Source organism: Miniopterus schreibersii (genome assembly GCF_964146895.1).
Source record: "Miniopterus schreibersii genome assembly, chromosome: 4".
NCBI lineage: Eukaryota > Metazoa > Chordata > Mammalia > Chiroptera > Miniopteridae > Miniopterus > Miniopterus schreibersii.
Genome location: NC_138105.1, coordinates 87,518,808 through 87,546,757, shown reverse-complemented (window position 1 = coordinate 87,546,757; position 27,950 = coordinate 87,518,808).

Sequence of the window (27,950 nt, the reverse complement as noted above, 5' to 3'; positions counted from 1 at the left end):
CTCGTCCCCCCCATAGCAAACCATCCGAGGGCCCCGCCTGCAATGTCTCTCCCATCCCGGGTTTGCATTTGCCACCCAAAGAGCTCACCTTGGAAAACAGAAACCAGCAGTAACAATAATAATAATCTGCCATCTGTCAAGCGTTCTGCAGGTTACAAGTACTTTCATATACGTATGTTGTTCATTTGGACCTCACAATAACACTCAGTAATGGTGGATTCCCACCACCCTCATTTTAAAGATGAGAAACAGGCTCAGAGAGCTGGGAATCTGACCTAGCGGCAGAGATAGGACTCAAACCCAGCTCTGGCTCCTCTGTACACAGCTCTCTCTGGACTCTGGACTCTCCAGTGATGACCAGCCTCATCACTTGTCAAACATGTTAGTCCCCAAGTAGTCCTAGTTGTGAAATGGTCACCTTGAGAACAACACTGTTCCTACACAGCACTATTACTCAATTGGTTTTCATTTCCAAAGATGACATGATTTATTTTATTTTCATAAAACCCCAGGACGCGTACGCCAGCACATTCACTCACTCGAGTTTCCCTCCTTGTCAGTTGGGCTTGAAATTGGGAATCATGTTCCTGGTATTTTTTTTTCTTCCCAGAAGTGAAGTTAACAAAATCTGACTGTCAGAGCCTTGGCTCTCTTTTCATTACTTTTGGATGGAAGAGAAACGTTGGAACAGGGGGAATGGAAGGGGCTGGCACCAGCTTGGGGTTTGAAATTCAGGAAACAACGGAATAACCATTCATGGGTATCTGCAGTCCATGCATCTAAAATCACGTTGGGGATCTAGATGGATCTTCTGAGAAGTTAACCCCTGAGCCCATTACTGCGCTGTGCTACGCTGGGGTCCCTTTTAAGCAGGTCATCCCACGTTACCAGAATAACAGCAGCTGTCACAATTTTGGTTCATGTGGCAGGCTCACTTTTATTTGTTTGGATATTGAGAGAATTTTGAGGAGGTTATGGGAAGCAATCATGAGAAGTAACTCTATTCAGTTTAATCTTAAAAAGTATCATTTCTGTGGGCTTGTGACTCCTTTTAGGATCCCAAACATGGTGACTCTCTGTAAGCCATCATCCCGCTACCCAGAGCTCACAAAGCCGATGCTCTCATTGTGCGATGACTAATGACAACCCAATTATGACCTGACACCCAGGGAAATTCCGCCTTGACCGCTGAATCACCAAAGGAGAATCCAATCATTGTCACTCCTATAGAGAGTAGATCTATTGTGTCCCACACTTTGCACTGGCCATCTACCTGTGGTGCACATCTTAACCTTCCCCTGGGTGCTTCCTGGGTGTGCAGGTCACATGGGGCCCCATGCTTAGAAGGCCTCACGTTTTAATATTTTGCTGTTCCCATCTTGAAATCCTTAACAATTTTTGAACAAAGGGCTTTACACTCGGCCCTGCAAATTATGAAGCTGGTCCCCGTCCCAAGAATGGAGATTCTTGTCTGTTTTGTTCACAGAGAGTTTCCAGAACAGTGCTTGACACTATTCATAGTAAACTTTTGTTAAACAAATGAATAAGTGAATGAATGAGTACCAAGAGACTCAATTAATGAGAATCTCCGACTCCCAGGCCAACCCAGGGAACAGTGTTGCCCTTATTTATCATTTCCTGTGCCCTGAGTGTTAAGTCCAAACACTCCAAAGTTAGGTTATAGGCCTAAATGATTGTTTAAGGAAGGACAGCTGGCAAGAGAGGCAGAAAGAGGAGGCCCAAAAAGAGATACAGCCAAGCCTACTGAGAGACACTGCCCAAAGATGCTTGCGAGAAGCAGCATGGTGTGCTCCTGGGCCAGAGCGCAGGGGAGCAGTCAAACCCTGCCTCCCAAGGCACCAGGGGCCCTTTCCTTAATGTGAGCCAGAATGCAGGGAGTTTTCCGACTTGCAGTCTTAGTCCTACTCCATGTCTCCCAGGTCCTCTAGGAGGACAGCAGCCCCGCTGTAGGCTCAGACACACCCCAGCCTGTCAGTGGGTTTCCTCGGCTGCTAATCCTAGGCTCTGTGCTCTAGCGGGGGGCAGTGGGCACAGAGGCCACCCAGCTGAATTGTGCAGGCCTGGCCAGTGAAGACCAAGAGGGGAGAGAAAAGCTGGGACTCAGCAAGCCAGCTGCACTCAGAGCTGCCTCGGGGAAGGGAGCAAGGGCGACTGGGGGACGTGAGGGTGGACATTGGTATAGTTCCCGGGGAACACGAGGCTGCGCTTGGCCAGTAGAGGGGCTCATATGGTTGAAGCCATTTTTCATAGATTTTATTGATCAACTTCCATCTTTGTGGATTTAACTACCATATCAATACCCCCTCATTAATTTTCTGTTTGAGGATGTCATGGTAACAAGCAGATCTCTTTCCATGAAGCCCTTCATGATTAATACTAGAGAAAGGGGGACACTGAGAAGCAACCCATTTGGGCACTGGGGTGTACTCTCTTGAGACTCTATCTGTCCTCCTCATTACTCACTAAAATGATGTTATGGGCAGAAAACCAAGTTAACTGAGGTCTTTGGGGAACGTAGACAACTTGGGTCATAAGGAAAGACAAACAAGGAAAGTAAAGCCAGCAAATAGTAATTCTCTGGATCACATGGAGAAAAAGCACAAAATGGGAAAGGGGGGAAAAAAGCTGCACAATGTCCAAATTTCAGGCACTGCCAAAGTTTGAAAAATATCATTTCATTTAGAAATGCTATGATTTAATGGCAAAGGAGGACATTTTGTTGGAACGCCCAGTGTAACAAACACTTTCTCGCCTCCCCTCCCCCCCCCACTTAACAGCACTCTCCTGGCGGCATCTTATGGAGAAAATAATAATTTGGATGTTTTGAATTATAGCAGTAATACTAAAGGCACTCACTCGAGGCCCACCCAAATTCCCAGCGCTGAGCGTGGTGTCAGGGCTCAGTGAGAAGGCAGTCAGATTCCCGCAGGCAACTGCTGGTCTTAGGACAGGGTTCAGGGTTTGCTGCAGTCAGAGGAACGAGCAGAGATTTCTTCAGGGCTGCCCCACCCCTGTTGGTGTCGCTTTTGTCAGGGCAAAGCCAAGACGGGGCTCTCTCAGCTGAGACGTCCCAGGGCTTTGGACCACAGGCAAGACCCAGAGGGAAGAACGTGAGGCTGAGCATCGGGAGGTCTTGGATCTCCTCCTGGCTCTGCCACTAATGAGCCCAGTGACCTTGGGTGAAGTTCCTGTCCTCTCTGGGCCTCCCTTCATCAGTTCAATCTTTGACTTTTAGAACTGCAAAGGCCCTGAGAGGTCATCCAGTTCTATATTTCCCAAACTGTGTTCATTCACATTCTGCCTGCATGATTTGTGCCTTTTCCATGTACCACTTTTATTATTCTTTCATAAATCTAATTCTAGCAGAACCCAGTATCAGTTACAATATACTGAAAGTAACTGTTAACTGTAAAAATGAATTTAATAAAAACAAAGCCATATTATTACATTCTAGCCAGATAAGTGTTGCCTGTCTAGGAAGACAAAAGCAACAGAAATGAAAATCATAACATGCAATATTTATTGAGATCTTAGTATGTGCCCGGCCTGCTTTCCATAGACTATGTCAGTTAATCATCACACCTCTACGAATTCATACCTGTTGTCACCCTGTCACCCCTCGTTTTGCAGACGAGACAACTGAGGCACAGAGAGAAAAATCTGAGACCTGCTCTCCCTTTGTTAAAAGGCTGTTAGTCTGCATATCAGCATGAATCTAAGACTTTCTCCTTGACAAGATCAGGAGGATTAAAAGAGAATTTTAAAAGGAAAAACTTTTTATGAGATTCAGTCTTACTTGATGTCACGAGTTTGTGCCAGCCAACTAAAATCACCCTGTGTGCCTTAGGTAATAGATACCCTATGATCTAGTCATAGAATGACTTGAGCCGTGGAAGATTTTCCCACAGCCACACTACGTGGACCTTTGTGGAGTCGATCTTATTACTTCCTCTGCTAGTATTGTCCTTTCTTCTCTCATATGCCTGAATTAATTCCTGCTGGTACTTCAAGCAGCACCTCACCACGAACCCTCCCTGACCTTTTCCCAAGCCCCCTGGAGACAGTAGATCACCCCATCCATTGTAGCCTACACATATTTCAGTCACAGGCGTCGCCTTACACTTGATGACCTCCACCTTTCGACCCAATTGGTTTATTGTCATAAAGAGTAAAGCTAGTTCTAAGTCCAAACCTATAAACAGTCCAAACCTAATATAAAATGAGTTGAAAAAATTATTTTGCAAAGCATTTATTACATAAAAATAAAACACTGAACACAAGTGCTACATTCTAAGTTCTTTTGGGGAGAGAGAAAGAGAGGGGGGATGGGAATGCTATTTAAGGAGGTTTCCTAATCCACTTTGGATTAGTCTAACCCTTAGAAAGTATTTTCTCATTTTATATTAAAATATTTCTCTGTGACTTACACTAGCCATTCCTACTTCCACCCAATAAAGTCGCAAAGCAAGAACTGAAGAACATTTGTGTTAAGAGGCTGTGCTCATCTTTAGAAATTTAGCCTTTTAACAGCATCACTCGTTCCCTCAAGCCTTCTGATCCCCAGATCTCTTGTCGTCCTGTAGAAGTTAGCACAACCCAGGTCCTGGACATAGTCCAACTGCTTTCAAATCCAGGCTCTACAGCTTACTTTGGGTGTGATCTCTATAGAATGGAAATGATTATAATAGCACCTGATATGTATATTGTGAGGATTGTATTAAATTACACATACACCATACACAATACAGTATAACAAGATTTTAATAAGCACTCAGAAATGTTAGATATTAATACTCCAGGTGGTAACTGATCAGGAGAGCCAGCCCCATAGGAGGCCACAGCTCCCTCAGGATAGGCTCATTTCTGTTAATAAAGCCTCATTGGGTTCAGTTTTAGAGCAGCCACATCCCCTGATGGCTCTTCTTGGGCTTGTGGTCAATCAAAATCTTCAGGTCTTTTTCCATATAAATTGCTGTCAAACCTGCTTTCCCACATCTTATACTTTAAAAATCAATTTTCTGAAACTAAAAGCAGGACTATATATTCATCCTTATTAAATTTTCTGCAGATCACTTTGGCCTATCCTTCTAACATGTCAAGAGAAGTTTAAGTCTTGTTTCTGTCACCTGACCAACCCTGTGCCATCTCCGGATGTGATAATTATCTCTTTTCTCCTCACCAAGGTCACTAATAAAATCATGAACAACTCCAAGGCCAAGGACTGAGCCCTGGGTACTGCTGACATCCTTTGGGCCGCAGGCCAACATTCTCCTTTTATGGATGAGTAGAATAAGATTCAGAAGGGCTAAAGGAATTGTCTACCATTATACAATACAGCAGTTGACTGTATCCCAGAGTGTGTACCTTGGAACAACAGTCTCTGAAAGAATTTCCACAACAAAGGGTTTCCATGGCCTAGTAAGATTGGAAAATCACACATATTCTGTTTCCTTCTTGGAGACTTACAATGCCCACCGGCACACTACAGATTTTGTAAAGTCCCACAGTCAAGAATTCTGCTAAACCTGTTTAGCCCAGCATTTCTGAAATGTAGTTGATCGCAAAATCTTATTTTCATGTTTAACATTTATCATCCCATAGAAACAGTACCCCGTAGGCAGCTACAAACAGAATCACCATGAACACTAGACCGGTGCCTCTCACCTGTCTTGAGAGTAAGTCCTGACAGCCACATGATCAGAGAGTTTTGTGACTTCCAAATGAAAAAGATGAGAAAGAGCTTTGGAAAGGAAGAGTTAATAAGTGGAACCACAGCGAGATGAAGAAGGCAGATACCAAGGTAGAGGCCTCCATGCCTCCAGAGCAGAAGTAAAATAGGAGCCCAGGACTGAGTCATGCTAGTAAGAGCCACAACCCCTGCCTCCCTCCCTCACCCCTCACAACCTTCCATCAAGCTCTGCCTTGAGACCATCAGGACCACTCTCACTATGCTTTTAGCCCTGGTCATGTCAGTCCTCCCAAGAAACCAGGGATTCCCAAGGGGCTCAACCACCACTTTTTCAAGGACTCCCCTGATTTAAGGCTGCAATTCTTCCACCTGGCACCTCCTCCCCTTCCCTGTTTATTTTACTCCACAGCATTTGCCATCCTCTGACATACTACATGTGACATACTTCATTTACTTGTTTGTTTGCCCATCTTATCTTGATTGTCCGTGACTCTTTACTAGAGAATAAGCCCCATGCTGGCAGGGGTATTGGCTTTGTTCACTGCTTTATTCTCAGCACTTAGAATAGTCTGCACCTGATAGTTGGTGCTCAGTAAATATGAAAATACCATGCAGCTCAAGCTGGGGGGCCTGAATGAATTATAACCTCTCAAAGGGCAAGGATCATGTCTTGGGTTTGCTTTGACTTATTTATGATGTGATACCATCTGCTGAGTGGGTCTTTATTACACTAGAAATGAATATTATTACCCAGATAGATATCAATATACAGGGAGAAGCTATTAGTCTCAGAAACCGCATTCTCCCTCCTCTGGTGACCTCATCCACCAGGCCCTGCATGGGCATGACTCATAAATCCACAACATCACCCCTAACCCTGTTTATTCCGTGCCGCGGCCTACCTCTCCCGCTGGTTTCTGGACATTTCTACCAGACTAAGCAGCTCGAACTCTGCAGGCCCAGAGGCAGAAACAGTATGTCTTCCCTGCCAAAAATTAGTAAAGAAATACAACCAAAAACCACCTTTCCCAACTCTATTATTTTGGCATCTATTTATGTTGGCGGCACTGAAAAAATAATTATGAAAATTGATCAAAATCCATACTTTTTTTTCCTGCCTTCCCTTTCTTCCTTCCAGTCTCTCTGTCTGAAAGGTCCCTGCCAGCTCTCCCCTCTGCCTCAGTCCCACCCTGGTACTAGCTTTGCATTTTCTTGGGCAATTGAAATAGGCTTCTTCCAATCTCTCTGCTCCCTTGCTTCCAGTGTCTTTCAAGTCTAATCCAGTGTTTTTCCAGCAGGGGCCATGCCATGCCCGTTAGTGGGTTCTAAAATCATTTAGTGTGCCATGACCAGCATTTTAAAAATAAAAATAGAAGAGAAAAAATCAGACTGTATTATAAGTAACATCCATCTGATTTGTCAGAGCTTGCTAGAGGTGCATGCCTATGCCCTGAGCCATTACATAACACTGTTTCTCACCACAGTTTGAGGGTCACTGCTCTAATCTAATCTACCTCAAAGTGGACACTTAGTGACATCACACTCTACCTAAACCTAAACCTTTTGGTGACTACGTAGTGCCCTGTGAGTAAGTCCAAATGAACCTACCCACCACTCACGGGGTCCCAGCTCGGGCTCTAGCCCTCCCTTGCAGTTTGTTTTCCGACACCCCTCCAAGGCTCCTCACGCTGGAGCACTCATCGCTTCTCATGCGGACCCTGCGATTCCCCCCATAATTTTTCATAGGCTGTTCTTTCTTCTGTGGCGGAGATACTCGGTCAGGGTGAGCACTGTTGCTCCCTAGGGATACTGAAGGACGTGACGAGCAGAGAGAGCCGGGCCCAGCGGTCTCTCAGCGCACCGCGCAGCCCTGTGCACCACGCAGGAGTAAGTGTGTTCTCAGGGCGGCCCTTCAGGGTCTCCGTTTCCTATATTGCTACTGTTCTTCTGTAGATTAGATTCACTCAGGTCCCCCGAGTACGAATTTTTTAAAATGCAATTCTGCTTTAATCGTATCATCAAAACAAATAATTCTTAACGTCTTTTCTCTTCAAAAGATATGTCCTTACTAAAATTATTTCAAATCCCTTCTTAGCCAGGAAAAGACTGGTCACACTTTAAATGAAGTGTCATGAGCAAAAATTTAATTTAGACCTAATAAGACAGTTATTATATGTTAAATACCATATGGTTATTAAAAACATATTTATTGAGGCTTAACAAGTATGTCAAGACAATATTTCATAAACAGCAGGAATTGTTAACAGGACGCAGTTATGGATCCTTACATCAGGCAGTGTGTCTTGTGAATGGATATACTTTATATTAGACCATTAAAAATAATAATAAAGAATCTCCAAGGGCCTCCCTCTGGGAGGGCGAAAGGGACAGTGGATTTGTGTACTGCTCGCTCATCCCTGGGGACCTAGGATCAGTTCCTGCTCGAGATGGGCATGAAAAATGAGTGTGGGGGTCTTCCCTCGTTCTGGTTTGTGCTCTGCGCAAAGCCAACTGCACCATGTGGCATGATTGATGAGGGCCATTTAGGGGAGCTGGCCGGGGTGGGGGAAATAAGAGTTTAGGAGGAGCAACGTGGAACTCAGAGGGAAAGGACTTACGGGGACTTGAGCCAGGTTTCCGATGCTGACCAACTCTCATCATGCTTAAAACCTTTCAAACGTGTGTGTCCATGGATACATTCATGCAGCCACACATACCTAATATCCTATCTTGTAGACAGTGCTTCAGAGAGGAGATAATCACCCCAAAAGTGTCTGAAAACATTGACGTCATGTGCCCAGTGTGATGTCCTCTAAACTTGCCGTGTTGCTGAACAGAGAACTGGGCTGGAAGGAGGGCGGCTTCCCACCTGCGGCCAGCTCCCCTCCAGCCGCATGTCAGGGATCCCCCAGAGCCTGTTTGTGGCCCGAGTTCCGACACCATGGCGATGCCCCCTGACACTGTGACGCCCGCCCAGCAGGATGACTTCACAGAGGGGTCAGGTCAGGGGACTTCAGAGAGGCCATGAGTAAGAACCAGCAAAGACTAATATCTTTACCAGTTAGCAAACATGTCGAGGGAAATTATTCATAAATATTTGAAGAGCTACGAGGCCCGAGGGGTGAGTCAGCGGCTGTGGGTGTCCAGGTTTTCACCAGTGTACCCCCCCCTTTTAAGAGAGTCAACATTCTTCTCTGAGATTTCAAATGCCAAGCAAGCCCCAGACTCCCTCGGCTACTTTTCACTCAGAGGTCCCTGCAAACTTCGCTGCAGTCATGCAGCTATGCAGCCACCAGCCAGGCCTCCAGGTGCTGACCTAGGAAAGATATTTGTGTGAAGTATTCAGCCGTCTTTAGAACCATGTTTGGAATTCCTTCCACACCTCTCTGAGATTGTGTGTGTGTGTGAGAGAGAGAGGAGAGAGAGAGAGAGAGAATGGAGAAGAGAATATATAATCATCACGTCAGCACAATGAACAGGCCCAACTGCATGGGGATAATTATGTTTTACAATTTTGCTAAACACAAGAAAGTATTTTTCTCAGGCCATTTAATTGAAACAACATCACGGGTTATACCTTCATTATAATAAAACTCTACTGTGTGTCCAAGTGCCAGGGGATTTATTAACTGCTCCGAGCTCTGAGAATCAGCAGGCAGGGTCAGACGTGGCTAGTGATGATGACATCATCGGTTTTGGCAGTTCTTTTCAACTGGTGTTGAGTGAGGTAATGTCCCCAAAATTAAAACTGACAGCAAGATTAATGATGATAGATTCACTGACTTTTTTCATGATTTAAATTGGTGTTCTGTTTCTTCCATTCTGGACGGCCAAGACAGCTTCATGCCATTAGCTTGGCATATCAGCAAAGCCAGATAGCAGGAGCCCCTTCTCCCTGCTGCCTGGGGAGAGGCTGGGAATCGGGGCTGGGGGGAATTTAGAGATGGGGCCAAAGGAAGACGCACCCCCCTGTCTTCTGCAGAGCTTAGGACAGTGGGGTATGCTGCCTTTATCAGCCCAGCGAACACAGGCATCGGATTTGTTATTCTGGTGCAGGCAAGGTTATGTGCTCCGGGGGGGCCGCTGTGTGCAAGGAACACCTCATCCAACCTTGCCCCCCTGAGTCGGAATTTGCAACCCCTGGAACTGGAGCTCTGCTGGTCTTACTCTGTAGGAAAAGGTTTGCTGTGGGTATTAAGAGCATGAAGAAAATTCTGAGGGCGAAGACTGAAAGATGTTTAAGCTGCATGAAAAAGGTCTATTTTGTCAAACTATCACCTTAATTAACTAATGATTCTCCACCACTCTACTGTAAACTTCTTAAATACAGAGATGAAGGGTTTTCATCTCTGTAATTCCAGCAACAAGCACAGCAACATACCGCAGGCACTAAAAAATATTTATTGAATGTGTATTACTCAAACAGATACCTTAAGGACTTCTCATAAGAAATTGAGTCTCCTAACTGGGTTTATGGAGCATATTTTCAAATAATGAAAACATGTTTCTTTGGAAACGCAGTCGAATTTATCACAGTCACTAGTCCATGTGGACATGCTCTCACTAGTCTGAAACAATGTGGTTTACTGTCTTAGAAAAGGAAAAAAGAAGAATGAAAGAAAATTAAGAAGAGAAAAAGCCAAAATGACACACAATGATATAATGAGCAGCCACCCTGCCGGATGGCAGAACTGGAGAAAGTCCTCCGCGTCATCTCACTGTGAGTGCCATGTTTCCTTCCAGAATGAAGCCTGTCTTCAGGTCCAGTGACTACTTCATAATCTTACTGAGAGTTGACCCTGTAGGGAGTGGAGGGTGGCAGCTGGAATAAAATGTTCTTGCCTTAAAAGAGGGGGCAGAGGGTTCACTTGGCAGGGGGTGAGGAGGTGGGAGCTTACTGGGGCTCTTTCTGGTAAGTCCTGTTTCTAAGTCAGGAGACATGGGGCTAGTCCTTGGCCCTCCCCTAAGTAGCTGAGACCCTTCAGCAAGTTCCTTCCCCTCCTGGGGCTTCCTACACCCCGCTGGTAAGGTGAGCGAGTAATTGGAGTCGGCCAGCAGCAAGGCCCTTTGCAGGCCAGCCCTGCTCCGAGCCTGGGGTTAATTGCTCTTGGGAGGGACCCCAGACAGATCAGGTGGACCACACCAACTCCTTACTCCAGCTGTTCAAACAAACTCAGAGTTTTCTCTCGCTGATGTTTATGGTACTGATTGGAATAAGGAGGTAGTTTCCCCGCCCTCTGTTCTTTCGGCAACGTGGGCTCCAAACATTTTGTTTTTAAGCAGGTTCCGACGCTTCTCCGAGGCCCTGGCAGCCCTTCACCCACACTTGCTCTGCCTTGTTTCTCCATCACTTCTTTCTTTCTTCTCCCAAGTGCCCTGTTGTCCTCTTTACACAGAATATCTCACTGTGGATGGAGGGTTTGAAGGCAGCACTGGGTTCGGTTGAGAAATACAGGGGATGTAACCCTACTAATGTCCCTTTCGTCTCCACTTATAGCATTTCTTCTTTGGGGGGAAAAAAAGACTATATTTGACAACTTTTGGAGTGTTTATCCAGTTCACAATGGTTCCCTTTACCAGGCACTGCTCCCCCCCCCCCCCGGGGCCCAGAGCTACAGGGTAAGCCTGGGACTGTAACAGCCAGGTCCATGGTGTATGACACCCACCTCCCTAACCATGGGTGACCAGAACACAGTGACACCTGAGCCACGCTGGGAAGCTCGAAGATCTTCATTGTTAGGGGGCTGATTCCTCCCACCCTCTAATGCAAGGCTTCTTGTGAACCACAGCCCCAGCTTTTCTCCCTGCTTAGCCTTAGTTGGACACGCTGAAGAGAGGTTAGCATGGGTGCCTCACACAGTGTGGTGGGTGCCAGCTCGTGGAGACAGGCTTTCGGGACACGGAGGCTAGAATGGGACAGGAGGCTAGAATGTTGGCCCAGGACACCTAAGCACTGGCTTTGCTTTCCCATCCGACACCAGGGTGAGGACACGGCCTTGCTGATGAGTTTGGTTCACCAACCAGGAGAGCCTGTTCTTTGTAAACAGTCCCTCACACCAGATTCTTAACCTGGCTGCCCCTTAGGACCAGCCAGGGAACATTTCTACACTGCCAAAGCACGAACTCCCACTCCAGAGATTCAGACCCAATTAACCCAGGGAAAGGAGAGAGGCATCAGAATATTTTTTGAAAGTTTTGCAAGTGATGCTAATCGGGTCAGGAGCCACCTCCATAAACTGAAGCCCTGGAGAGTGAAGTTTCCTGTGATGATGATAGAAGCTTGGATATTAAAGGGCAGAGGTAGAGCCAGAATTGAGCCTCTTTCTCTGTCCCAGCAGCTCCCCAGAGTTGCACAGAATGTCAGTGACAGCTGTGTGCCCTGCAGGGGACCAACAGGCCCAGGGAAAAGTCTGCCCCAACTCTGTGCAACCACCACCTCCCACTGAGTCCCATGTCCCTAGCCAAAATCAAAGAGTGGTCTCTCCACTGGTCCGTGAACCCCCGGCACTGTACTCATGAGTTAGACGGAAATGCCAATAAGCGATCACTACTTTAGGGTACAGAACACAGGATGGCACTGGCCAGAGTTATGCACAAGGAGATGGTGGTCAGGTGCCTCTATGTGACTCCCAAAACCACATTAAAAAAAAATAGTTTATTGATTTTTAGAGAGAAGGAGAAGAGAAAAGTATGGATGTGAGAGTATAACATCGATCAGTTGCCTCCTTCACGCCCCCAACTGGGAATTGAGCCTGCAACCTGGGCATATGCCCTGACCAGGAATCAAACCAGCAACGTTTCTGTGGATGGGATGACTCCCAACCAACTGATCCACGCTGGCCAGGGCTGAAACCAGTTTTTAGTTGAACTTCCATGAAGCTAGCACTCTTTCCTTCTCTAGGGATAAAGATTTGCCCTACCACCAGCAAATCTAGAGAGACCACCCACCCAGGCTTACCTGAGACTATCCTGCTTTTAGTAGCAAAGTCCCTTGTCCCAGGAAACTCCTTAGTTCTGGGAAAACTGAGACAATTTGTCCTATCATCTGCTGAGCATGTTTACAAAGGACTGGCTGTAGGTGGCCCTCCTCAAAGTTAGAAACATGTCCCAGATGGACATGACGGTCCTGAACCTTTGACAGGTGAGGGGTGGAATTAGAATGGGGATAATAAACCTGTTCTGAAGCTGAACCTTTTGTACCCAAAGCCCCTCACAGAACTCAGATAATAGAATTTATTCTTAAACTACCCAACCCAACTCAAACCCCCTGGGGCTTCTCTCTAGGTGATTTGGATTTGGGATCTAGAGAGACTCTTGTTGATGTCTCACAATGACACACATGCTTGGGAGCTGCTGGCCAGTCTGAATATGGAAAAACCATGGACATGACCCAAAGCACAAAAATAACCAAACTTCTTTTTTTCCTGGCTAATATGACTGACTGCTGCTTCTTAACCAGTTACAACCTTAGCACTGCCTGGTGTCCCCTACTTCTACAAAAGATGGCTTTAGATACTCACCTTCCATCTAGTCTCTCCTTTGAAATAAGATTTCTTTAGACACTCAGTCATAGGATTAACCCTACTTTTGACAGCATCCACCCAGAGCAAAACCCTGCTTTCTTAAACCCTCTTCCAAATCACCTCCCACAAGCCCAAACCCTACAATGAGTTCTTTCTAACACCCTTTTACTGAGATGCCCCATGGTTCCTCAAGTTGTGCATTCTCCATCATTGCAATGAGCAGTAAACCCAACTTGTTCTACTACACGTGTGTTCCTGGTGGTCTCTGGCTGAAGGGCACTGATAATAGAAATAACCACAATAATAGCCATTATTTATTGATCATTTACCAAACACCTAGGCCTCTTGTAAGCAATTTATGTTTGTTAACTTAATCCTTAAGTCGCCTTTAGAATGCAGGCATGATTATTTGCAATGTAATATTGAAGAAACTGAGTTATAGAGAAGTTTAAAAATTGCTGAAGTCAGGTAGCTATGAGCGGCGAAGCTGGTATATAAGCCAAAGCATTCTGACCCTCTCCTGCCACTTCTTACTGAGCCCTCCTGGGGACCTGTTACCATGCCTTGAGCAGAGACAGCACCTCAAGTTTGGGAACATTATGAAGTCACCACAATGTGCAAGGCATGGAGAACTCAGACGGCATGGAGAAAGTTCCTTCAACGTGTTTCATTGGCAATGTACTGAACAGCATTATGGGGGCTACGAGGAAGAAGAACTCATAGTCCCTGACCTCAAGGAACTTACAAGCCAGTTGAGGATACAAGACTTAAACACCTCAAAATTTAAATAACTGCACTTGGCAATATCAGAGACACATTAGGATAGAAGAATGTATGATTCAATGTCAAATGAGGTGTGCAGATGATACTGGGACAGAACTCACTGTGGGCTGCAGGCTCAACCCACATACTCTAACTCAACTCAAAACCACGGACAGGAAATCAGCTAGAGAGCTGCTTTGTTAGTCAGAGCGGGGAAAAAGAACAAAGCTTTAATAGAAAGAAAGCTACTGAAATTATACACGGAGGATATACAAAACTACATGACTTTAAAAATTTACTTCTGCTGGCTGAGTGTGGCTCAGCGGTTGAGCATCGACCTAGGATCCAGGAGATAGCGGTTTGATTCCCAGTCGGGGCACATGCCCAGGTTGCGGGCTCAATCCCCAGTGTGGGGCATGCAGGAGGCAGCCGATCAATGATTCTCTCATCATTGATGTTTCTATCTCTGTCTTCCTCTCCTTTCCTCTCTCTCTGAAATCAATAAAGATATACTTTTTAAAAATTTACTTTTGGTAATTCATTGTTGAGAGATTATAATGCAGTCTTGGAAAGGGGGCCTTTTGGTTATTTCTAATGGACTATCTACTAGCAATGACCTGGAAAAATAAAACATAAAGTTCACTTTCATTCAGAAGTTGAGCCCTGGCCTGAGCCCATCTGGTTTCTGCTGTGGGATACACTACGGTTTGTGTCATTCCACTCTGGTGTCATAGAAAAATGTTTAATGACAACTCCAGACACAGCATCCTGGAAGGATTCTCAGCCTTCAACAGCCACATTAAGATTGGGGTTAGCTCTGCAAGGGGATAACCAAGCTTTTGTAGTATATTACAAGGACTTATAGAGTGTCTAAGACTTTTAGACCTAGAAGAGATGAAGGTCAAGTAAATTCTCTTGAGTAATTTGGGAAGTATGTCTGATCAAGGGCTTTGATATCAACTTGGGCAGTGACATTGGGCAAATTATGCAACCACTTATCTGCAAGTGGAATTTAATCACAATACCCAACTCATGGGGTGACCATGGGGTTACATGACATAATATTTTCAAAGGGCCTAATGTGTACAACATATAGAGTTCGTTGTCAGAATGTGTTAGTGACCGATATTGTCATTAGTTTACATTGTAATACTGTCCTAGAAACTTAGAGAGATAAAAAAGAAGCATGAAATATGGTCTTCCAGGCCATTCCTAAAGACTCCGAATTGGGGATTTGCCCATCCTGGTTTGGGCAAGTCATTCAGTTCTATTATTTAGCCACCATCCTATTGTGCACAAGCTCAGGAGCTCAACTAGTTGATTTTGACTTCCCAACTCCGCCATTTACCTAGAATTGTGGCAATTTCCTTAACCTGTTTATGACTCAGTTTATTTATAAAAGCAATGAGAGCCCTAGTGATTTCTACATCTTAGGACTGTTGTGAGGAGTGAAAGAAATATATACAGAACCCTGAGAACAGTGCCTGGGACGTTACTGGCTCTCAATGAATGTTACTATTTATCATCATCATCATCACCCGCCCCCCCCCCCCCCAGTATCATCGAATCTCCCAGTCTTTCCCTTTATCACAGGAGATTCAAGCTCAGTGGTCTCCAACCTGTCCTAGGCAGCTGAGCTTTCTGAGGCTTTATTTTAGAACATGCCCTTCTCTGTTGGTAAAGACAAACTTTCGACCTCATTCTAAACTGCCGTGTGGGGATAGTACAGACCGTCAGACACACACACACAAGAACAAATGCCCTGCATCTGCAGGTTCGCTGGCTGAAGTCAAGGATCCAGTGCTCGGGAGGAGGAGCTGGAAGACAAAGATGAAGAAGAAAAGAGAGGGGGAGGAGGGGCTGCAGGGGAGAGCACAGCTGTGCTCTGTTTCAGTTTGAGTGTGAAGACCACACACGTGCATTGGAAAAGGCTCTGGAGAGTCAAGGGGCTTGGGATTCTAGTGCTGGCACCATTTGCATTTACCTCTGGGCGTAGGTTCTAGTTTTCAAAAGTATGACTCAGGCGCTGGGGATGAAGAATGAACTATATCATATGTAAAGTTCCCTCCAGCCATGATCCTCTAGGATTCTCTTAAACCAATACTTCACAAAGGCTAGCTCTCTTGGATTAAAATTATTGGGTTTCTAAGTGACACATCTATATTCCTGGACTTCCACATATGGTTATCATAGGAATCAGAATCCTAGGGGCAAAAGCTGAAAGTTAAGGCCAGAAATATACCTCTATCAGTGACCTTAGAGACCCACTGCCCTGCACTGAGAAGAGACAGACTTTGACATAATGATGGAAATAAGAAAGGGAAGCGGCAAGTGGGAGGGAGGCCCATGCCTGCTCAGGTAGATCACTGTGAATTGAACGACACGCAGAACATGCTGGGCACTTAACCCATTAAGATTACTGAAGATGCCAAGAAGAAATATTTATAGGTACTTTTTAACATAGTCTATAAAACGGGAGGTTAATTCAAACATAAATTACCTACAACATCATTCTTTAACCTTTAAATCTTTCTCTAATGGCTTGAAAGGCAGCTTATTAAAGCACAGCGAGTGTTTAACTACGACATACATACCGGTTAGTTTATAAACATCTAGAGAGGCAGTAGAAGTTACTAAAAGTGGCAGGTTTACTAATTTTTTAAAAAGTAAACAAAAAATTGTAAGGAATTTTTAGTCTCGAGAAAAAGCCTTAAATATCATGGGGTGTGAGTTTTCTCCCCTCGGCTCAGCTCTGCCTCTGGGTTGGCTCCACTCCCAAGGAGACATCATGATTTCCTAGCAATTCTAAAGGGGAGACCATGTGCCTCTAGGCAGGCTCTTCCAGAAACCTCTGTGAAGCTCTCATTGGACTAGCTTGAGTCGCATGACTGCCGCAGAGCCAGTCACTGCAGCCTGAGGACTGGCACACGCCGATTGGCAGCTGTGTCACATGCCCACTGCTAGGTCTGGGGCCCACACTCAAAACACATGGACTAAGAATGGAACAGCGCTGGTTTCGCCAAGCACAGCGAGGGTGACGCCACCAAAAAAGGAACAGAAGGTGGTCAGGCAAAACAACAGATGTCTCTTGCAAAATCTTAAATTAGCAAAAATATCTTTTATGGGGTGAATACATATTTTTAAAACCAAGTAGTAAGTTACGCCACGCCCAGTAAATATTTTGTTTCCTGTGCGCGCGGTCGGTGTGTGCTTTCTTTTTGTTACATGTACGGTCCTGTACACACTGGTCATACATATAATACCCTAACGGTCATGGAAAATCAGATGACGAATGGTGGTGGAAAAAGTGAGCAAAGTTTTTAGCATTGTTTAATTGCTAAAAGAACAGCTCCGCCTATGATTCTGTCTGTCTCCTGCCAACAGTGACCACGTAGTTGGAGATACTGCAAATGTGCTTCTGGGAGCTTCCTGCAGCTGCTGCAGGAGGGGGGCTGAGAGCTCAGGGAAGGTGATCACCGGGAAAACATGTTCTGGTTTTTTTTAGGATCTCTCCAAGAGAAATTTTTGGGTTTGCTCATCCCAAATTCTGAATTCTCATTACCCAACATAATTGTTAATACATAGTGGGTAGTCAATGAATACTTATTAATGACTACTTAAGTGAGTCAGTGAATGGTTTCATTTTTAGAACTGGATTTTAGTTATAAACAGAATTTCAACATTACTTAACTTGTGCAGCTATTTTATGGAACATGGCGGTCATTTAAAAACACTTTTGAAAAAAAAAAAGGTTGCATTGGTTTTTGCCCCTTCATCATTTACAGAGGAACAAGCCGAATTTGGGGATTAGAAAAAATAAATTGACCAGGAAATGGTAAAATATTTTTATTCACAAACTGAATTTTATGCAATTTCCAGATGCTAAAAAGCCCAGCACTAGTCAACATCACCTACAAGGTGGGAGGGCAACAAGAATGAAAAGCAAGACTGCTGCGACTTTAATTAGCTAGTTCATTATATAAGGAATTGATTTAAAATTTGTTCAACAATTAACATCTCCCAAGCCAGACACACAGAAACGTAGCCCTGAATTGAATGAATTTCAGAAATTTTATATTTTTAATTATTTAATTTTTTTCAACCCTGTGCCATAAGTATAATCAGCTCCATTTTACAGATGAGAAAACTATGTTGCCAAATGAGTAAGTAATATTTCAAATTTACACAGATTTTTCTGGAGTCTCACTTGTCCTTTCTTATTTATTTTGGTGTGTTTTTTTAAAAATTTTCCTGAGGAATTCTACAGAGATGTGTAATTTAAGTCACATCCATGTGACGCAACTATAACTTCAGATCCAGGTCTTTGTCACCATACCCCTCAACCTCCAAGTATGGTTCTGAATTTATGGAATAAACCAGAAAGAACACCTAATTTTCTAAGTTTAATTACCAACCATTAGAAGTCAACAAATTTTAACTTCATTTGCTATAGGTTAAAATGAAAAATGGCATGTAGTGGAAAAATACAGAGTATATAGTCATAAAAGTTGTGTTACTATCCTTTGCCCCATACCTATTAGGTAAAAAAATAAGAAGAAGAAGAAAAATTATTTGAATTTTTCTGAAATTTGCCTTTCTTTTTTGTAAAGTGGAGATAATATGATACACCTAATGTTTCTACCTCACAGTATTAGTTGGAGGAACAAAAGATATATATTAGATTTATGTGCACGTTGTAAAAAAGACAATGCACCAAATTAAGTTATTCTCATAGTTTATTTCAAGAATCTCTCTGTCTACCCAAACATGAAAACATTCAAAATTTTAGTAGCATTAGTCTCAAAAGGCCCATTTCAAATAAACCCTATAATATGAAATGTTAGTTATATTATAGAATTTATTTTATATTAATGTGAATAATTTAAATCCACTTGGTATATGTTCATCATAGAATATAACTAACGGGCAGTACTCATATAACATATGTATAGAGTATTCGAAGAATTAACAACTATTTACTGAGCATCTATTATGTGTTACGTACTGGCTTTATAATGGTGATGGATCACACAGATAACTTTCTCATTTTGCAAAGGTAAATAAAATTCAGCCCCTAACATTGATAAGATAGTAAGTGAGTAAATTAGTGGATAAATCAGACAAAGAAATGGCTAACTCAGTTTTGTTTGTTTGGTTGATTTTCAGATATATCAAGAGCCATATCTTATTCCACAGAATTCTAGGAGAAAACTGAACACAATAAAATATCAAACACCATCCCTAACCAGGGTGTCTCTAATTACATCAAAGTTTTAAAGGAGGAGTTAGGAAATACCCAAACTCTTCTCAAAATTATTAATATTTTCTTTTATTTAGAAAGGAAGCCTAGGCCATGAGCCACTAAGGTATAAAATCAAACTAAAAATGACAGGTGTTCCAGTTATTTACTGGTCCATAACAAACTACCCCAAAGCTGAGTGGCATAAAGCAACTACCATCTTATTATGTTCACCAATATTAGTGCCAGGAATTCAGACAAGGCACAGTGGATATGTCTTATCTCTGCCTCCTGATGTCGGGGCCTCAGCTAAGATCATTTAAATAGCTGGGGGTGACTAGAACAGCTGTTGGCTGGTGCTATCTAGAGGCTTCCTCACTCACATGTCAGGGTCTAGGCTGGCATGACTTGAAGAGTTATCTCAGCCAGGACTGTTTTCCAGGGACCCTATACATGGCCTCTCCATGTGCCTTGGGCTTCCTGGTAGCATAGCAACTTCAAGGTAATCAGACTTCTTACACAGAAGATCAGAGTTCTAAGAGTATTCCAGCGAACACAGTGGAGGCCACATGACTTTTTATGACCCAACCTCAAAGTGCGTTGCATTGCTTCTCTTGTACTCTGCTAATCAAGTCACAAGCCCTCCCCCAGATTCACAGATCTTACAGAGTTAACACAGATCCACCTCTGGATGGGAGGAGTGCCAAAGAATTTACAGCCATGCTTTGAAACCTCCACAACATAGAATTAAGCATGGACAGGTTTTTTAGAAGAAGCCCCAGGATTTAATTTTGCTTCCTAAATGGTTGCTGAACACCTTTTCTGTTCTAAGTGTGGTGGAAGATATAAAATGAATAAGACAAGTTCTATGTCCTGCCTTCATGAAACTTATAGTTTAATAATAGGAAGGTAACATAGAGATCATGTTAATAACCAGCTCTGACATCTGAGACTAATGAATATCTTTCTTCTGCTAAATAGAGAGTCAGCCCTTTGAAAGCTGACAGTCACTGTGTAATGGGAAATGTCATGGGTTATGTTTTGTAATCCTTACTAAAAAATTCCATGATGTACATACCATTATTTATCCCATTTCCATAGTTGCAACTGAAGCTCTGAGAAGTTAAGTGCTCTGCCCAAGGTCACACAGCCAGCAAGAAGCAGAATTAGGAAGCAAAGCTAGTTCTTCTGACCCCAGTGTGTGATCTGCACCACAACCATTTCACTATCCTAGTCTTTGCCATTTCCAGATCGTTAATGAGCAGACTTCACCTGATAACTTCACCTTTCAGATCACTGTACCTATCATATTTCCATGTAGTTTCAACACAAGATCTGTGGGGAGAGTATGTCTTGACTTGCCACAGATATAAAATGAACGAGGAAGACACTGAGAGCCTACCCCAGAAACACCATCCTATATTTCTCATCCTCAGTTACAACTAGAATGCTTCTGATTTCAAGGAACAGAAACTTCAACTCAGATGGACTTTTAAAAATATTCAGAAATGGAAAGAAAGGGCAGGTTTTGGGGAGATAGCATTTGATGTTGTCATCAAGGATTCTGGCTCTTCCCACCAGATTTGCCATGTTGGTGTTAATCTCATCTGCAGACTAGGAGCACGATGGCATTTCCAGACATTACTCAAGACACAACATCCAGAGGAAGGAGAGGTGCCCTTTTCTCTTACCCCCCTTTCTTATGAGGGAGGAGGCTTTCACCAGAACCCCACTGCTGTCTTTCCCTCACATCTCATCGGCAAGGTTGGTTCACGGGCCCTTTCTGGAACCAGATGAGGGGGGTAGGACTAGTAATAAACCAATTAGGCTAGAGCTGGAGATAGGGTCACCTTTTTCAAGGCGCAAGGCCTAATGGGGAGAGGTTGATACCTGCACAAAATTAGGGTTCCTCTAGAAAGGAAGAGGGGGAATGGGAGGTAGGTGGGCAGCAACAGCGTCTACTCACACTCTTCTCCAGTCTGCTATGGCGACTCTGACCCACACTGCCCAGTATGTTCCCTTTCTTCTCTATTTATTTCACGTAAGATGGGAGAGCTCATCTCAGACCATGAAGTAAGTAACTGGGATGAACGGCTGGGTTTTGGAGGTGAACATTATTTGTTTAGGAGAACCTAATATGCAAATGCAAACATTTCTTAAAATATATTCCATAGACTCTTAATTATGGAAGTGTGTGTATGTGTGTGTAGAAGGGAAGGTAGATGAAAGTGGGAGAGAGGGCTCCATGGTTTTAAAAGACTGAAACGCTGCACACTCTCTCCTTATCTTGCAGAGTCACGGTGTCAATGAAGCATGTTAAAAACCCTGAGAAACTTTGAGGTAGAGGGATGTAGTGTTTAACCCAGTGTTTGTAATCTCTTTTTAGACTGGAATGCTTCTGAGCATTTCTATTAAAATCCTGCAGCACACACATGCTGTGATCACATTTTGCGATACAACGATAAATCCTTCTCTTGACTTGTGGCATAAGAATTTAATCTTAAATTAATACCAGGCATGGAGACATCAAGAGTATTACAATTTTAAAATCTTACTGCCATATTGTTTTTTTCCTGGAGTTCAATTCAATTCAAATGATCCATGTAATTATCATTTGAATATAATTATGATAAACATCTATCTATCTATCATCTATCTATCATCTATCTGTCTATCATCTATCTATCTATCTATCTATCTATCTATCTATCTATCTATCTATCTATCTATCTATCTGTCATCTATCTATTATCTATCATCTATCTATCTATCTATCTATCTATCTATCTATCTATCATCTATCTATCATCTATCTATCTATCATCTATCATCATCTGTCAAGTTTGACTAAAGCCAACCCAGGTAGAAGGGTGAACTTGGGGAAGGTAATGATTTCCATTTGTGACACACTGGGTTTTAGGTGTCTCTGGGATATTCAAGTGGAAAGTTTGAACAAATATTTGGATATAGACATACAAACCTAGAACTTAGGAGATCTGGGTTCAGTTCAGACATGTTAGAGTAATGTGAGGGCAGAGGGCAGAGGAGCCAGTGCGTCTGGAGGTGAAGGACCTGACATGTTTCTCATGACAGATGAACCGCTGCGGTGCATGTCACAGCCATTCCCCCGCATACAGACTGCAGGGTCCTGAGGATTGTTATGTTACGGGGTTGCTACTGCACCTCTCCCTTCCCATTTTCTCATTCTGGGCTCTCTCAAGTGTGGTGCCTACAGATAAAGCCATTGCCGCCACCGCAGACAAAGTGTACAGATAGAAGGTTGACCCAGAAACAATGAGAAAACACCCTTTCCCAAATCATATAAACAATAAAAAGGTAATTGTTACTATGGGGAAAATGAAACATGAAAGTTTTCTTGCCAGAGAATATTTTCGATTATATTTTCCTTGTTATTATAGAATGTTGATCTTTAGAAAAGTACAAAGCACTGGGCTGAAGGCCTTAAAACCTTTAATGAATTTGTTTTTAATGGAAACCACCATTCCATATGCTCCACAGTCCGATTTCCAAAGAAAATCTTGTTCCAGGAGCCAGAGTTGTTTTCTGTTATTAAGGGTGGTATTATCAGAGGCTCCGTGGAGAGTAGGGGTGCCCCCTTGAGGAACGGCTGGGAAGCCAATGAGAAAGGTGGTGGCAGAGGTGGCATGTTTCTGGGAGTCTCAGTGTCAATAACAATCTCTGCCTAGTCCCCTCTAGCATATTAATTCTTTATCATTCCGTCCAAAAGCAGAAGTTAGCACTAGTGGCTACAAAGTTTTCAGTCCCCCAAACAAAGCTTATTTTAAGAATTTATCTTAAACTGTGACTTGTGACAGTTTGTTCTCCTCTGGACAATTTCAAATAAGCCTAGCTGAGCTTTTCTCATCCATTTTGGGAAATGAAAACATTTTTCTACCAAGGCGAAGGTTCCAGAAATTACAGCTTCGTTATCACATAACTAAAAGACTCCGTCTTCTGTGGGTCTCCAATGAGTTCAGCCGGCCTTGATCTCTTCTCCTACCAGATGACCCAGACTGTTGACTTCCTACATATTTTCGTCTCAAGCTGTTGTTCTTGGGTCACCTGCCTCAGGAAGGCCTGGGGGACTGTGCTGTCAATGCCACCTCTAGACCTTGCGTCACTCAAGCTGAATGGAATACGTGGGATGAGGCGTGGGCATTTCTAATGAGCTCCCGAGTGATGCTTCTCACTAACGATTGAGAATGATGGTTGCACCGGGTCTGTTTAGGCAACGGGTCACTCTCAGGTTAGCCCTTCACATGCCTTGTTGCATGTGAAGGAATGTTGCAGTCAGATGGTGTCTTCCAAAAGGCTCCATCTTCTGGAAAGGGCCACCTTTTTCTAATTCACACACGGGCTCTGTGTGGGCTGGCAGTGCCACTTGTAAGGCACTTACAAGGCCCATGAGACAAGCATCATGTGCTAAGTTCTTTGTCTTCCCTCCCATAGTAAGTACCTCGTACACCACTGAAGCTCAGTATTTGTAAAACAGAATTGAAAATGCTAATAGCATACAAATACTAGAGGAAGAGAGACAGTTTTATCACTCAAACAACAATAGTCCCCTTCATTTCTCTCCTCCCCCGAATTCAGCAAAATCAGCAGAATTTTCCATTGCAGACCGCAAATTGAACATACAGTCTGTGTGGGGGGCAAAATGAAACTCTTCTCTTCCTTCCTAGTGGAAATAAAACTCTTTGGCAGTAATTCTTGGATTGTTTTCTTTGGAAATTGCATTCATGTGATTTTTCAAGATGTTTCCCGGGCTTTGTTGAAATTTGATCCAGTTAACAAGAAACACATAACTCAATTCATGTTAGAATTCTCAGGGTTACTTAAGAATAATTATGAGTTGTCCATGTGTGCTAGAAAAACAGTCCAGACTTCCTGAAGGATGGGAAGATGATTTGTCTCTCTGGGGTGGTGTTTCTCTGATTGAGCGTGCCCAGGGCAAGAGTTTGCTCAAGAGTCCGAGCTTTTCACGGCAAAGCAGCAGACAGTCTCCACTGGCATCACCCTGAAGCCACTCTCAGAGGTGATCTATCATGTTTGAACCAAGGGTCCCTATGAACTTGTATGAAGTGATGACGTCTCACATACATATTCTCTTTGGCTCAAGTGAGGAAGACTTGGGCCAAACTCTGAGATGCAGAGGTTGGATCTCGCCTGAAGCACAGGTTTCCTGAGCTTCCTTTGCTGAGTAGGATTTCCTGCCCTCGCACCCTCTAAGCCACAGCTCAGTCAAATCGATCTCCCTCGCACTCACACAATCCCCAACACAGAGACAGACTCCCCTGAGCGCTCACAGACTTGAAAGGAGCAAAAGTGAAGTGGCAGAGGTGGGGAGTCAGGGTCCGGAGACCCTCCAGCCTGTGAGCGCAGTGCTGCTGTGACCCAGCAAAGCAGGGGACACCTGTCCTTTCACCAGTGTTCAACGACAAGGTGTTCCCAATTCATCCCTTTCTTAAGGGAGCCTCTTCTGGTTGGTTGCAAGCAACAGAAACCTATGAGGGGACTTGATTGTAAAGATACAGAAGTGTCTCAACAGAGCCCAAAGTCGTCAGGAAGAACTGCAGCTGGGCCTCGGAGGCATCAGGAGCACTTCCCACCAGCTGTCATCTTGGCTCCTCCACCCCGTGCACCAGCTCCCTCTGTCTCTAGTGAACCCCGTGAGCACAGGACTCTTTGGTTTCAGTTTCCTCTCTTTAAGGTACTAACCCGGACTTGTTTTTTTTATCTCAATTTCAAATGCCCGAGGAAGGAAAGCCAATTGGCTCATTCTGGATCTGGTAACTTCTCTGGTCCAAATGTCCATGGCAAGGGAACCTGTGTGAGTTAAAGGAGGTCATCCCCCTGTCCTGGGTTGTGTGGAGGAACACCCCAGAGAAAGCAAACTAGGCAGAAAATCTAAAAGGGATTTCCTGGAATGCTTTCACCTAGCATCCTACAAACAAGGGACAGCTTTAGGGTAATTTATCCCAGCTGCCCATCCATGGCAAGAGTCTCTTCTGCAACGTTGCTGACTAATAACAGTCCTTCAGCCCTGCTTGAATCCCCCTCCCCTGGGATGGAGAGTTTCTTTCTAAGGTTAGAACAAAGATTCTTCCAGCAATGCCCACACATAGATAGGTGCCAGTTCTAACTCTTGAGACAGCATGCATCTCTAACTTTGGAGTGAAATATATACATATGTATATATATTTTTCTTTTTTCCAATTACAGAGGATGTACAGGGATTAATAAGGGGGAAGATGCTGTGAGAGAAAGGGCATGGGCTCTGGTCATTAGAAACCACCAGTTTTCAAATAACTATTGACTAGCTGTGCAACCTTCAACAAGCCATTAATGGTCTATTTCCTCAACTATAAAAAGATCATAGTGTCATGAAGATTAAATTTTTAAAAAGTGCTTAGCACATTTGGCTTAGTTCCTGGCACAGAGTCAAAGCTTAATTTGTTTGAGCTGCCCTTATTTTATTTTAGCATTAATTACTTATATAGCTCCAATGAAATCCTATATTTTCTAAGCCTTAGATCAGTCTATAAGTGATACTTCTCAATTTGACCCAGTAGCTTTTCCTCAGAGGGCTGGTCCACGCCGGTGGGTAAGAATGGCAGTGCCAGGGCGCTCTTTACCCGCAGCCTGGAGCTTGTTCCTGGCGAGGAGGTCGGGGCATCAGCCATGGACCAGCTGTCAGAGGAGTGGGAGCTGCTCCGTCGGTTACTCAAGCATCAGGCTGAAGGCTTCTTGCTCAAGCTGTAAAGATGGGGAGCTCGTGGAGAGCATTCTGTGTGTGTAGTTTACAGAGCTAAAACTGAATGTATGACTTTCCTAATCTTTGCAAGGATTTGGTACAGCCAGAGCCAAGGTACTCTGAGTACACTGTCACCTCCTGGGTTTAGCATAAGGTGTGGAGAGAGAAGGGAAGGGAGCTGAAATGAATGGAACTACCTGGGGATGCCCCGGGGAGCTGAGAACCACAGGGGGTCAGGCTACCTGTGGGTGGGGAGAGCACTGCTCCTCAGCACACAAGCGCCTTCAAACGGAGGACACAGTGAGGTGAGATCTCTGTAAGAGCTATCACTTCAGCTCCTCCTTCTCGTGAATAGTGGGCCTGACCTTTCGGGCTGCAGAGCAGACTAGAACTGAGCGTCTTCCATGTTCTGGAGTCAGTGAGGGCTTGGGAGTCAAGCCTGGGCCACATGACCCACATGGGCCTCCATAATATATACTTGCTGGTCAGCCAGCACCTGCCAGGCCTCTCCTGAGACCCTGCTGCTGTCCAGTAATATAATATTAAAAAGATGGGCAGAGGGGATGAAGGTGTCACAGGCTCAAGTTGACCATTTATTGAACACAAGCTCTGTGTGAGGGACCTTCTTTAGTTCAACAAACATCTACTAAGCACCTACTACGTGCTCTATAGGTGACAGCAAGTGCCCAAGGGTACCAAGAGTGTAGAACGTATCCAGATGCTCCCTGGGGCCAGGGGGAGCTAGGAAAGGTTCTCAGAAATGGTGATATTTCAGGGGCACCTTAAACAATGACATATGTTTCAAAGAACAGGCAAATACATGAAAAATGTCCATGTGCAATGCCAAGTGAAAAATATATATAAAATATTATATAGCACAATCTGAATTTGATTATAAAAAGCATAGACGTACATATAAATATAAGGCAGACACTGTTTAACCTTTTGCATTTTGTCTTCCATTTATACCTGCCTGGTTAAGTACCTGCGTTTTGTTATGTAATTAGGAAAAAGAAAAAAAAAGAGAGATACCACAATGTTAATCTGGATGGAAAATTATTAGTAATATTTGTTTGTTTGCCTCCTTATACTCTGTTATAGCTTCTAAGATATCAAACAAAAAATAAACTTTAATATAATTTTAAAGGATGCCAAGATCATTAAATGGGAAAAGGGTAATCTTTTCATTAACATGCAGAAGAATGAAGGTGGACCCTTACCTCAAAGCACATATAAAAATGAACTCAAAATAGATCAAAGACCTAAAAAATTAAACTGTAAAACTCTCAGAAGAAAGCATAGAGGAAAATCTTCATGACAATGGGTTTGGCAATGGTTTCTTGGATATGAAACCAAAAGTACAGACAACAAAAGAAAAATAGATAAATTGGGATTCATCAAAATTAAAAATGTTTGTGCATCAAAGGACACTATCAACACAGTGAAAGACAATCCACAGAATAGGAGAAAATATTTGCAAATCACATATCTGATAACAGATTAATATTTAGTGTATATAAATGACTACAATTTAATATAACAGAATAAACCACCGTATTCAAAATGAACAAAAAGAACGTGGTAGATGCATAAATGGACTATTATTCATTTATTAAAAGGAATGAAATTTTGATACATTCTACAGAATGGATGAACCTTGAAAACATTATAATAAGTAAAATAAGCCCGACACAAAAGGACAAACATTATATGATTCCACTCCGAGGTTCACCCCTGTTGTAGCATGTGTCAGAATTTCCTTCCTTTTCAAGGCTGAGTAATATTCTATTGTACGTATATACCACGTCACCCATTCATCCGCTGATGGCCATTTGGGTTGTTTCTACGTTTGGGCCATTGTGAATATAATGCAGCTACAGACACTGCTGTACACATATCTGTTCAAGTCCCTGCTCTCAGGTATCTTCACTAGATACAGAG